This window comes from Taudactylus pleione, unplaced genomic scaffold (assembly GCF_031769625.1).
Source record: "Taudactylus pleione unplaced genomic scaffold, aTauple2 ptg000005l, whole genome shotgun sequence".
NCBI classification, from domain to species: domain Eukaryota; kingdom Metazoa; phylum Chordata; class Amphibia; order Anura; family Myobatrachidae; genus Taudactylus; species Taudactylus pleione.
Genome location: NW_028284408.1, coordinates 616702 through 631666, shown reverse-complemented (window position 1 = coordinate 631666; position 14965 = coordinate 616702).

Genomic DNA, 14965 nt, shown 5'->3' with positions numbered 1-14965 from the left:
AAGTGTATCAGTTTCTGTTGACTTTCATTCCTTTTTGTCACATGCAGACATCTTTTTGACAGCAGAGTCTATCGTAAATGGACAACCCAATAGGGTTTAAAGATAGAAAAATATACTATAGGTATAGCTGGCAATTTTCAATCGATGCTTAAATGCAATGGACAGCAAATACTTTCCCACAGTGCTTCCTCTCTCTCAGTGTCTGTTCTTCTCTCCGTCAGCTTTCCGCTCTCTCTGTGTCCTCCCAATTTCTCTTTCAGTATCTTCCCCTCTCTCCCTCAGTATCCCCCTCTATCCCTTAAAATACCCCTTCTCCTCTCCCTCAGTTTACCCTTCTATTCCTTAAAATGCCCCTTTTCTTCCTCCATGTCTAACCTTCTCTCCCTCATGACCTCCCCTGCCCTCCTTCAGCATCCCTCTTCTCCCTCAGCATCCCCACCTCTCTTCCTCAGCATCACCTCTCTCTCTCTTAGTGTCAAAACTTTTATTCCTCAGTGTCCCCCTTATTTCCTTCTATGTCCCCCTTCTCACTCAGCATGCCCACCTCTTTTCTTCAGCAACCATTACTCTCTCTATCAGTGTCTCTCTTTGCACATCAGCATCCCCATCTCTCATTTATCATTCTCCCACTCTCATCACCATCATCCCCTTTCTGTTCCTCAGCATTCCCCTTTTTGTCCCTTAGCATTCCCTCTTTTGACCTTATCATCTCCCTTTTCACCTTAAGCATCTCCACTCCCTCGGTGCCCCCTCTTTTGCAGTGTCTGTTTTTCTCTCCTTATGCTTCCCCTAACTCTGTTTCTTCCCATTTCTCTTTCAGCATCTCTATTAGCACACCCCACTATCCCTCAGCATATCCCATTTTTCCCTCAAAACCCCCTTATCTCCCTCATTGTCTAACTATCTCTTCCTTATTATCCCCATTTCTCCCTAAGTTTCTCCAATTTTCTCCCTCATGATTCTTCACAGTAATGTTATGTTGACACAGTATTCTGACCTGTCACTGTTAATTAAGATCACATAGCAGCATCTGCCTTGTCAATGATCTACAACCAGCTGCCAATTGGAAACTGCTCAGCATCCATCTCAGGACCCTCACTTCTGGTCTGTGTTTCTGATATGGATCTGGCCACTTCATTGGTTCCTCAATCCTCCTGGACTTGTAAGGAAAAAGCAAAGGTAATATAGTCACTTTACCTCAGTGTCTCCCCTTCTCTCCCTTAGCAGCCCCCTTATCTCCCTCAGAATTCCCATCTTCAATCAGCATTCCCTCTTTATTCCTCAGTGTTTCCACATCTCTAATTCAGCACCCACCTCTATCCATCAGTGCCCCCTCTTCTTCAGTGTCTCACCATATATATCAGAGTCTACACCGTCCATCCCTAAGCACCCCCCTCCATTTCTATCCCTCAGTCTCCACCCTTCTTTTAACTTTAAAAAAACTATGACATACTAAAGGCAGAAAACTTATAGTTTAACAAGTTCTTTTAATACATCTTGCACATGATATAAAATTTTAAAACACTACATTTATCTCTATCACTCAAACTCAAAAAAACAATGAAATAAGAACCTTTAAAGCTGAAGCCTCAATCGCCATGTTTCTTGTGCAATATAGATATGCTATGCCATAACACCCTATGGCTAATTGCAGATTCAGCACTCTCAAGGGGTGGCATTGTTGTGTCTTCAAAAATGGTGGAGCTGCTAATTCATAGATTTCTGTGCTAAATGGAATACACACATGAAGTCTATGCTCTGAGTGGAATAAGTGTGCCACATAATTGCTCAGGGCAGTAATGTGGGACACAAATTCCACTCAGTACTCACATTCAGTGCACAATCAGTTATGTGGCATACCCATTCCAGTCAGACGCCACAATCATCCCACTATGGCACTCCCACTGAGTCAACACAACAATCAAAAAAGGTTGCAATGTCCAATTCACTCTATACATACATCTCATTTAGTATTCACATTCAGCTCCCACAAACATCCTTCTCATTTGCCAAACCCATCACACTCTATCTAATGCTTTAGCCACATATCCCAATCCACAAGCCAACCTCAATCATCACATCTCAAGGCCCCCATACATCAGAGATTGATTGCAGCAATCGTGCAATTTGCAATCGATTGTGTAAAAAAATCTTTCCCTTTTTCAATCGATTGCAGATTGCAGAATTGTCACAATCAATTGAAAAAGGGAAAGATTTTTTACACAATCTTTTGCATATTGCATGATTGCTGCAATCAATCTCTGAGGGGCCTTTAGTCAGTGTGCACATCTCAACTGGCATTCAACTTTCTAAATACCAACCCAGTTCCTACAGCTTAACACTGTATTTCACATTCATCATCCACTCCAACTTACTCCATATGTTCAGATCAGGCACAATCTCTCATTTAGTCCTTGATTCTAAATTGGTCCTGTGACCTCCCCTCCTAGTTAATTGTCATTTCCAGTGTCAGCCTCATTCCCCACTTTAATTGAAACATTACATTGCCAGTGTGTTGAATGGAAGACAGAGCAGCATGGATGGTGGATGACAGAGTGGTGTGTATGTGGGAAGACAGAGCAGTGCAGATGAAGAAGACAGAGTGTTGCAGATGTAGTAAAACAGAGCTGCATGTATTTATGGAAGATAGAGTGGCATGGATTGTGAGCCTGTCATTTGTGCTGTAGAGCTGTACCTAGTTGCATAGACAGCTTTCCAGTAAGCACAGAAATCTGTACAATGGCATCTCCACCATTTTGTGAGTGACAGCAATCTCACTCCATGATTATACTCCAATATTAGTATTGTGTCCACCTCCAAAGGTACAAACTCAAAATAAAAAACTTAACAAAACTCATATCTCACACAAAAGATATTAGAAGCCAGGTAATTTGGTGTAACAATAGATTCCTCCTCCTGCCATGATTGGGTATACTGAATGTAATAACAGCTGAAATTCCCAGATTCACCATGGATGCAGCTCCCTAATGTATTTAATCCTGGGCAGAACGTTCTCAAAGGGAAACAGGATGTGTGGGTCTATCAACCCAGTGCCACTTAAAAAGAGCTCAAAGAGGGATTTTAAATAACTCAAGGAGATCACATTTCATATGGTGTCACACAATAACAAAATATTTTTTTATGTTATAATATTACAAACAAATACAGGCATCAATACAAAATAGAACAATAATAACAATAATGTTATATAAAATATCCTTAAAGTCAATATGATTTAATATACAACTCTCACCACAAGCACCAGTATATATGTACATGAATATTATATGACCTTTACCACTAGTAATGGGGAATTACTACAACAAATATAGGAGAAAATCATACCCAAAATGGTGCATATTCTATATTTAAAAAATCTCTGGATGCCATAGATCCATTGCCAAACATCTGGTAGTATAATCTAAAGTTAAATTAAACTCATTGGGTCAAATGTAATAGGGTGAGAGTTTAGAAAATGTGAGAGTTGAGCAGTAACTCTCACATTTGTCGTATTGTATCTTCAAAATGGGAAAACACCTAGATGAGAGTTTAAATTGTGAGAGTTTTTTGAGTCTCAAAACATGTGAGTTTGCATGTTCTCTGACTCTATTACATTGGCCGAGTTTAAAAAGTGTGAAAGTTTACTGCTAAACTCTGACATTTTCTATACTCTCACCCTATTACAATTGGCCCATTATGTCCACATTGGTGCAATTCATGTCTAATGCATTGAATAGGTGGATCCCCAAGCATCTCATACCAGATGAAATAATGCAAAATCTCCAGAGATTTGCGCATGCTCAGTTCTGCCCAAGAAAATACATAAACAAAAAAAGGACCAGAAATACTTAAACAAGTAACAAAACAACATGGCAGCTGCATTTTGGGATATTATCTATACCTAGCAATCTAGAGGTTTAAAAAACATTATTATATAAGAAATCATTACTTCATATGAATGAAGCCCCTTCATATTACATTTGCACAGGAGCAATATTTAATTAATAACAACAATATGCTATAATTCATCTATATTTAAGAACCACTAATATGGCTGTCTATATATAAAATGTAAACATTTCTTATGACTTTTAGAATGATCTATTCATATAAAAGCCTTTGCTTACCAAATTTATAGTTTATCTGCCACTATCCCCACTTATACCAGGGTGGTTCAATAAATATGGTAACAAGACATCTCATTGTGGAAATTTATTCAACTTGTACATACAGTATACATATAATCAACAGCATGGCCTTTGTACAGATTATTTTTTCACATAGTCCCCACACTTGTCTAAGCAAGTGTACACAAATGGCACACCAAGGCATTTATCCCGGCATAACATAAATCAGTGTCAAGCAGTGGGGCCACCAAGTTCATTCTGTGGATACAATAAGACTTAAGTTGGAGGAGTTTCTTCTCCCTGTCTCCTTCCCTTTTGGATGCTGCAGCATGGTCTACGATCTTGTACAGTAGGTCATGGTGGCCAGGATGTGCCTATGTTCCTTAAAGTGTCTAGTAACAAGTAAATCATTCTCTTTCCACTTAGTGCCGACTGTATTGCGGACCTATGTTGGGTCATTTTTTTTCTTAGACTGGCAGATGGTCTTGCCTATGCAGACCAGTCCACATGGACAATGAATCATGTAGATAATGTATTTACTTGTGCATGTCAATATGTGTCAGATGGGTATTCATTTTCCTGAGTGTGGATGGACCACATTGCACCCAGCCTCCATGTAGCGACAAGTAGCACATCCTGTGCACTTTTAACATCCAGCCTTTCATGATAGATTATGCGTAGGTGTCACCTGGAACTTGTCTGATATGTCATTGTGAACTAGCCACTGTTTAAGGTTTTTACTTCTCTTATATCAGAGCATCACTTTTGTATTCTAAGGTTTGATGGTATCATCTGTATTAATAATAGGCCAAAGTTGTTTTGTGATTTTATTGATATAGTTACTACCAGTACTGTAATTATTAATAAATATAATTGTGAGTACTTTTTTTGTCTTTCTTCCCTGTTGATACTCCATAGGAGCCATATTAATTCATCAACGTTGTTCATTGAAACTGTGTGTGTCTGGTCAATTATTATTTGTGTAAATGACACCATGAGGGCCACCTACTACCAGATCTAGATACCGATATTTGCACATCTAGGAGGGCACCAGGACAGGTAGCAATATCTACAGAAGGTGGAGTCCTGGATTTGCTATTTGTGTGTGTATATATATATATATATATATATATATATATGTATTGTGACCAAAACCTCATCACAAAGTCACAGTTGTTTCACTCCACAAGTGAAAACAATAACATCTCTCACAGAGATACTGCTCACAGAAAAGCAGCACAGCTGTGCCTCACTGATAGGAATACAGGTCCTTTTTAAAAAAAAAAAAAAAACAGGAATCATATGATTGAAGATTAGTTAGTGTATAATGCATACAAATGTAATGGCTGTGCACTTGGTCTTGTACAACTCTCTTCCACAGGGCATCATCAGATCTGGCAACAGAAATCACGACGCCTGGCAGACACATTTTTTTAGCCCCCCCATCCCCAAGTCCCTGGCAGGCACAGGCCAGTCATTTGAGAGTCTGCCTTACCTCTATGTGTTTTCTCTGCAAATGGGAACCTTTGAAGAAATTGTTCCTCCCTAAGACTGCAGTCGGTATTCAGGGAGATGGGAGGACACCATTTGCCAAGGAATATAACCAAGGTGACTGTCATATAGCAGAGGTTTGACCAGAGAGAGGGTGATGGGAAGAGACAGAGGGTGAAACATTGGTTGACAGGGACAGGGTGACAGAGAGAGGGTAACAGGGAGAAGCAGAGGGTGACAGGGAGAATTTGGATAACAGGGAGAGGGTGATAGTGAGAAACAGGATGACAGGAAGAAGCAGTAGTTTACAGTGTAAGGATGAAAGGGATAATGTGGCAGGGAGAGGAAGAAGAGAGAGAATGCATATGTTTTAAAAAGATGGCAGTATACTTAGCTTCTCCTGGCCACTTAATAGCAGAGGCCACCGCTTAACTAGTTTCTGCACCGGGGTCAATCACTACAGTGTGATGTCAGGCCCCTGACAGCTGCTGTCAGTGAGAGGAGCTGAATGTAAGGGGAAGGAATTGTCAGAGATGGGTGAGGATTTGAGGAAAAGAGGGGAGGAGATGAGAGGGGAGGAGGAGGATTGGATGATGGTCGGATAACCTCCTCCTTCTTTGCTGTGGCAGTATATTGTATGAGTCAGACTCTGACTCATTATAATTAGTATGGTCTGTGGGCTCCTCCAGGGCCCCTAAGATCTCAGGGCCTGGTATGGCTGTGCCCCTAGTCCCTCCCTGTCACTGGGCCTGGGCAGCTTCATATCAGGTACTCCTACAGTAACATCATCTCATCTCTTCTAACAATGAGAAAAATCAATCTTAGTAAGCAGATAAAAATAGTGTGAGATAAACCATGAAAAGATATATGTTATTATCCTACAAGAAATAGCTTCTTTAGTACTCTGTTTCCTGTTATTAAACATTTTTTATTATAAAAACATGTTTTTCTGCATACCAACAAATGTCTAACAACCTCTTTATTGAAAGTTTAACCTACAGTACTATCATCTTTTACTCTTACCACCCTCTGAGTAAGAAGATATACAGTATACTAGAGAGAGTTTGAACCACCATGCAGGTATAATGCTGAGGAACTCTCATCAATCCCATATAAACAATTGTATTTTACTGGGAGAAATGCTACCAAATACACTTAAAACATCAAATAAACAAGAAAAATGAATGATAATAATGGTGCACAAGTCAGCATGTCAAACTATAATTTCTAAATCTGTAATGTAATCAAAATTATTAACTTCTCCATATGAGATCCTATAGTATTCTTTCTCAAATTCTGGACTTTAGCTGGCATTATTTTTTTAAAATAAAATATATCCAAATCTCCAAAAAAATTATAAATGCAATAAGTGGAATATTAAAATATAGTAGATAAGTGTGTGAAAAATTAGTAATTAGAAGAGAAAGTTTATTGTAGCCATTCCTATATTTATTCCATCAATAAATTGTGATAGATCTTAATAGTACAGATATATGTGTAATTGATTACTATACTCACAAGTATATATCATCTTGCTATACCTTTGTACCACATATCACATTAATGTGGTAACTACAGACCAATCTAATATCTAATTGAGTCACACTGTTAAACATAGAAAATAAAAATAAATTTGTAGTTCAGAACTCCCAACTCTACTATTGATAACTGTTTGGAGAATTATCTTGTACACACAATGAGACAATTGATCATCTCAGACTCCAAATTAGGGATATAACTGAAGTGATAACATTGTATGATTTTTTAAAATATCTTGTAGGTATAGTAATCAATAACACATATATCTGTACTATAAAACGAAATGTAGTTATGAGACTTGCCGCCGCATGGCCGCCGGTCTCAATTCCGACAGCGGAATCCTGGCAAGGGATTTAACATAGGCATTGAAATACCAATGCCTATGTTAATCCTGACACCAGAACACGCCGAGGATGCCAGCACGAACTAAGGTTAATCTGGGGCACCCTTAGCATTAGCCAGAGAGGGGTGGGTTAGAATTAGGTACTCTAGCAGGGTTAAGGTTAGGTTTTGGGGGGGATTAGGGTTAGGCACCCCTAGGGGGGAGGGTTGGGTTTAGGCACACCCTGGGAGGGTTAGGTTTAGGGTGCAGGGAGGGGGTTTAGGCACTAGGGGAAGTTAGGGTTAGGCACCACTATGGGAGGGTTAGGGGGGACAGGGAGGGTTAGGATACTTACCAGCCCTAGTCAGGATCTCCTCCTGTTGGGCATCTGCTGGTGGGATTTGAACAGCCGCTGGCATTTCAAACCCATCCCCTTTAAAACATATTAAAATATATTGAGGGATTAAAAATAGGCAAACTTTTTTATTTTAGTTACTAAATACATTTTCACACATTAATCTATATTTTATTAATTTGCTTATTGCATAATTTGATGATTTAGATATTTTTATCAAAAAAGATAAAAGTTACGTTTTCATACAGTAATACCAGCTTAACTTCAGAATAGGAGAAATAATACAATAGGATCTCATATTGAGTACATAATAAGATTGTGCACCAATATTAGCAATCTTTTTTCTGGTTTCTAAAAAGATGTATATACTATATAAAGCCTACTCTAACACCTAATTTTGTATACCAGTATATGACCCTTCTTGTTCACTATACCAAAATTCGTTCACTCAGTCACCCTTGTAGATTATGAATGTCATGAAGAGAGTTTCTCAGCATGGTGGTCAGCGGGTGTTACTTGTGTGGATGTTACGGTGGGGGGCATCTGGTGGTGGTGCTGGTGCCTGGCAGGGAGCATTGGCTGTGCACGGTCCTGTGTGGGCATATTGTCACTCTGTGGTGGGTAGGCCTGGTGATGTTTCCGTTCTGCTTTAGCATGGGCACAGCCATCTTGCTTTCGGCCATGTGACCTAGTTCCCCAATCCTGGTGTGTCACATGCTCACTCTCTGACCACTCACGGCTGGGCACTGGGTATAAAAGGGAGTTCAGAGCTTCCTTGCATTGCCAGTACAACATGTTTCTCAGTGTAAGCTGAGAGAGAGTTCCTGAGCTTGTCTGCCTGCCTGTTGGATCTCTGCCTAAGCCTGCTTCACCTAACCTGCTCCTTACCCTGCTGGACTTCCACTGCCTTCTCCCACTGCCTCCTCCTTTTGCCTTCACCATTGCCTGAGTAGCTGTTTCAGCTGTTACCCTGCACCTTGCCTCCACTTGCACTTTCCTCTGGACATTATTTCTTAAGCCAAAATTAATTTCAGCCTCACAAAACCTGTAATACTGAACTGCCAACTGTTTTCACTACCTGGACTTTTTCCCATTGCCTCACTACAGTTCCCAAGTGCACTTTAGTGCTATACCCAGACTTTCTGTTTTACCACATTCATGTCTGTTAAGCCACTCATTAAAAACTCCATGTTTATTTTTAAATCTGCTTCTGTGTCTGCTCCTATTACCACCCTGAGTCCACAACAAAACCAGAACCTCACAGTTTGCACTGTCCCAATGGACTCAGCCACTGGACTGGAGTCTGGAGCAGATTTATTCCAGTGCATCGCAGGCCGTTCTGAAAAACTGGAAGCTATGCAGCACCAAATGGCCCAGTTCCTGCAAGAAATGACTGAATGACAGGATAACATACAAACCTCTCTGTCCTCCCATAATGTAACAGTAGTTATACCCACTTCTGTCTGAAAATACAGAGTACAGGACATCCCCTCAGTTAAATCTTCCTATGCCAAGTAAATTTGATGGCAACCCCAAATTTGTTGGGGGTTCCTGAATCAGTGTGATATACATTTTACCCTACAGCCTGACAATTTTCCCACTGCAAGAACTAAAGTGGCCTACATAATGTCTGTTGTCTGGCTCAGCCTTGGATTGGGCTTCCCCACTCTGGGAGCATTCAGATTCTTTGCTGGACAACTATACCAACTTTGTTTCATCATTCAGGAGGATTTTCAATGAGCCTGTGCATACCATATTGGCTTCATCCAGAATCATGACACTGAAACAAGGAACCTGTCCTGTCAGCCAGTATGCCGCACAGTTTCAGATTTTAGCATCAGAGCTTAAGTGGAATGCGGAAGCCCTCACCTCAGATTTTTGGCATGGGCTTTCTGATCGACTGAAAGATGATCTAGTCACCCGTGAACTACCCACTAATCTGGATGATATGATTTCTCTCTGTAACAAGATTGATCTACATTTTAGAGAACGTCAAGCTGAAAAGCATAGAACTGATCGGCAAAGGTCATTTACCCCTCCCTCTACTACCTGTCCATCCCCTCCTTCTACAGATGAAGAGCGTATGCAGGTGAATCATACCCATGTCTCCAAAGAGGAATGCCAGAGAAGAATATTAAAAAACCTCTGCCTATACTGTGGAGAAGCGGGTCACCTGGTGGCCTCCTGTTCCCATAAATCGGGAAATGCCCATTCCTAACTGACCCTGGGACAAGTTGAAACCTGTCTTTGTTGCTGCACTATTAGATTCTGGAGCAGCCGGAAATTTCATGACTTCCAGTTTAGTTGCCAAACTACAGATTCCTTGTACTTCCCTCAACCACTCAATTTCCTTGACTGCTGTAGATGGGCAGCCTAGGGAACTCAATTGGTCTGCATTGGAGTCTCTGAGATTCCTAGTGATTCCTGAAGCCTCCCAAGACATCATTTTAGGGCTACCCTGGTTACGCCAGCACAATTCCAGGATAGATTGGTGCTCAATGCAGATCCTTTCATGGGGGGCTGACTGTCAGAAATCCTGTCTTCCTAAGGTATGACCTGTAAGGAAAACAGTCTCATTAAAACCATCAGCAATTCCCAAAGAGTATCAAATGTTTACCGATGTTTTTTTCTGAACAACAGGCAAATATCTTACCTCCTCACAGAGAATGGGATTGCCCAATTGATTTATTGCCGGACAAGATGCCTCCTCATGGTTGCACCTATCCTCTGTCCTTGCCAGAGACCAAAGTTATGTCTGAATACATCCAGGAGAATTTGGAGAGGGGGTTCATTTGTCCTTCCACCTCTCCTGCCAGAGCAGGGTTCTTTATTGTAGCTAAGAAGGATAGTGGCCTGAGACCATGTATAGACTATCGAGGTCTTAATGATATAATGGTCAAGAATCGGTATTCACTCCCTTTAATCACAGAGTTGTTCAACAGAGTCAAAGGATCCATCATATTCTCAAAATTGGATTTGCAAGGGGCCTATATTTTCATTCGTATCTGCACAGGCGATGAATGGAAAACTGCTTTTAATACCAGGGATGGTCATTTTGAATACCTTTTGATGCCCTTCAGATTATGTAATGCCCCTGCTGTCTTTCAAGGCTTTGTAAATGAAATTTTTCAAGATCTACTATATGTTTCAGTAGTTGTCTATTTGGATGATATATTGATTCTCTCGTCTTCTCCAGAGGAGCACTGTAAACACGTGAAGAAAGTGTTTGGCCGACTAAGGAAAAATCATCTTTACTGCAAAGTGGAAAAATTTGTTTTTAGTGTACCCAGTGTGCCATTCCTTGGCTATGTCATCTCAGGCTCCAATTTGGAAATGGACCCCAAGAAAGTTCAGGCAATCCTGGATTGGTCCCGACCTCAGACCTTGAAAGCCATTCAGAGATTGCTCAGATTTGCCAACTACTACAGACATTTTATCAAAGAATTTTCCTCTTTGCTGGCTCCCATCACGGCCCTGACACATAAAGGTGCTAATCCTGCTCTATGGTCACCTGAAGCAGAGACAGCCTTCCAGCTTTTAAAGCAGGCATTTATTACAGCTCCTGTTTTAAGACAACAGACCTGGATACACCCTTCTTTTTGGAGGTTGATGCATCATCAGAGGCAGTGGGAACCTTCCAATCCCAGCGCTTTGAAGACAACTGAGTCCACCACTGTGGATTCTTTTCAAAGAAATTTTCTCCTGCAGAGAAGAACTACGCCATAGGAGAACAAGAGCTCTTGGCAGCAAAATTGGCACTGAAGCAATGGAGATATCTGCTAGAAGGGGCTAAGTTTCCATTTACTGTCTTTACCAGCCACAGAAACCTCCTTTTCCTCAAGAATATTCAGTGTGTAAGTCCTCGTCTGGCCTGGTGGGCAATATTCTTTGCTCACTTCCAGTTTACTCTGACCTTCCATTCTGGAGCTCTTAATCAAAAAGTATATTATTAGTATTGTGTCCACCTCCAAAGGTACAAACTCAAAATAAAAAACTTAACAAAACTCATATCTCACACAAAAGATACTAGAAGCCAGGTAATTTGGTGTAACAATAGATTCCTCCTCCTGCCATGATTGGGTATACTGAATGTAATAACAGCTGAAATTCCCAGATTCACCATGGATGCAGCTCCCTAATGTATTTAATCCTGGGCAGATCGTTCTCAAAGGGAAACAGGATGTGTGGGTCTATCAACCCAGTGCCACTTAAAAAGAGCTCAAAGAGGGATTTTAAATAACTCAAGGAGATCACATTTCATATGGTGTCACACAATAACAAAATATTTTTTTATGTTATAATATTACAAACAAATACAGGCATCAATACAAAATAGAACAATAATAACAATAATGTTATATAAAATATCCTTAAAGTCAATATGATTTAATATACAACTCTCACCACAAGCACCAGTATATATGTACATGAATATTATATGACCTTTACCACTAGTAATGGGGAATTACTACAACAAATATAGGAGAAAATCATACCCAAAATGGTGCATATTCTATATTTAAAAAATCTCTGGATGCCATAGATCCATTGCCAAACATCTGGTAGTATAATCTAAAGTTAAATTAAACTCATTGGGTCAAATGTAATAGGGTGAGAGTTTAGAAAATGTGAGAGTTGAGCAGTAACTCTCACATTTGTCGTATTGTATCTTCAAAATGGGAAAACACCTAGATGAGAGTTTAAATTGTGAGAGTTTTTTGAGTCTCAAAACATGTGAGTTTGCATGTTCTCTGACTCTATTACATTGGCCGAGTTTAAAAAGTGTGAAAGTTTACTGCTAAACTCTGACATTTTCTATACTCTCACCCTATTACAATTGGCCCATTATGTCCACATTGGTGCAATTCATGTCTAATGCATTGAATAGGTGGATCCCCAAGCATCTCATACCAGATGAAATAATGCAAAATCTCCAGAGATTTGCGCATGCTCAGTTCTGCCCAAGAAAATACATAAACAAAAAAAGGACCAGAAATACTTAAACAAGTAGCAAAACAACATGGCAGCTGCATTTTGGGATATTATCTATACCTAGCAATCTAGAGGTTTAAAAAACATTATTATATAAGAAATCATTACTTCATATGAATGAAGCCCCTTCATATTACATTTGCACAGGAGCAATATTTAATTAATAACAACAATATGCTATAATTCATCTATATTTAAGAACCACTAATATGGCTGACTATATATAAAATGTAAACATTTCTTATGACTTTTAGAATGATCTATTCATATAAAAGCCTTTGCTTACCAAATTTATAGTTTATCTGCCACTATCCCCACTTATACCAGGGTGGTTCAATAAATATGGTAACAAGACATCTCATTGTGGAAATTTATTCAACTTGTACATACAGTATACATATAATCAACAGCATGGCCTTTGTACAGATTATTTTTTCACATAGTCCCCACACTTGTCTAAGCAAGTGTACACAAATGGCACACCAAGGCATTTATCCCGGCATAACATAAATCAGTGTCAAGCAGTGGGGCCACCAAGTTCATTCTGTGGATACAATAAGACTTAAGTTGGAGGAGTTTCTTCTCCCTGTCTCCTTCCCTTTTGGATGCTGCAGCATGGTCTACGATCTTGTACAGTAGGTCATGGTGGCCAGGATGTGCCTATGTTCCTTAAAGTGTCTAGTAACAAGTAAATCATTCTCTTTCCACTTAGTGCCGACTGTATTGCGGACATATGTTGGGTCATTTTTTTTCTTAGACTGGCAGATGGTCTTGCCTATGCAGACCAGTCCACATGGACAATGAATCATGTAGATAATGTATTTACTTGTGCATGTCAATATGTGTCAGATGGGTATTCATTTTCCTGAGTGTGGATGGACCACATTGCACCCAGCCTCCATGTAGCGACAAGTAGCACATCCTGTGCACTTTTAACATCCAGCCTTTCATGATAGATTATGCGTAGGTGTCACCTGGAACTTGTCTGATATGTCATTGTGAACTAGCCACTGTTTAAGGTTTTTACTTCTCTTATATCTGAGCATCACTTTTGAATTCTAAGGTTTGATGGTATCATCTGTATTAATAATAGGCCAAAGTTGTTTTGTGATTTTATTGATATAGTTACTACCAGTACTGTAATTATTAATAAATATAATTGTGAGTACTTTTTTTGTCTTTCTTCCCTGTTGATACTCCATAGGAGCCATATTAATTCATCAACGTTGTTCATTGAAACTGTGTGTGTCTGGTCAATTATTATTTGTGTAAATGACACCATGAGGGCCACCTACTACCAGATCTAGATACCGATATTTGCACATCTAGGAGGGCACCAGGACAGGTAGCAATATCTACAGAAGGTGGAGTCCTGGATTTGCTATTTGTGTGTGTATATATATATATATATATATGTATTGTGACCAAAACCTCATCACAAAGTCACAGTTGTTTCACTCCACAAGTGAAAACAATAACATCTCTCACAGAGATACTGCTCACAGAAAATCAGCACAGCTGTGCCTCACTGATAGGAATACAGGTCCTTTTTAAAAAAAAAAAAAAAACAGGAATCATATGATTGAAGATTAGTTAGTGTATAATGCATACAAATGTAATGGCTGTGCACTTGGTCTTGTACAACTCTCTTCCACAGGGCATCATCAGATCTGGCAACAGAAATCACGACGCCTGGCAGACACATTTTTTTAGCCCCCCCATCCCCAAGTCCCTGGCAGGCACAGGCCAGTCATTTGAGAGTCTGCCTTACCTCTATGTGTTTTCTCTGCAAATGGGAACCTTTGAAGAAATTGTTCCTCCCTAAGACTGCAGTCGGTATTCAGGGAGATGGGAGGACACCATTTGCCAAGGAATATAACCAAGGTGACTGTCATATAGCAGAGGTTTGACCAGAGAGAGGGTGATGGGAAGAGACAGAGGGTGAAACATTGGTTGACAGGGACAGGGTGACAGAGAGAGGGTAACAGGGAGAAGCAGAGGGTGACAGGGAGAATTTGGATAACAGGGAGAGGGTGATAGTGAGAAACAGGATGACAGGAAGAAGCAGTAGTTTACAGTGTAAGGATGAAAGGGATAATGTGGCAGGGAGAGGAAGAAGAGAGAGAATGCATATGTTTT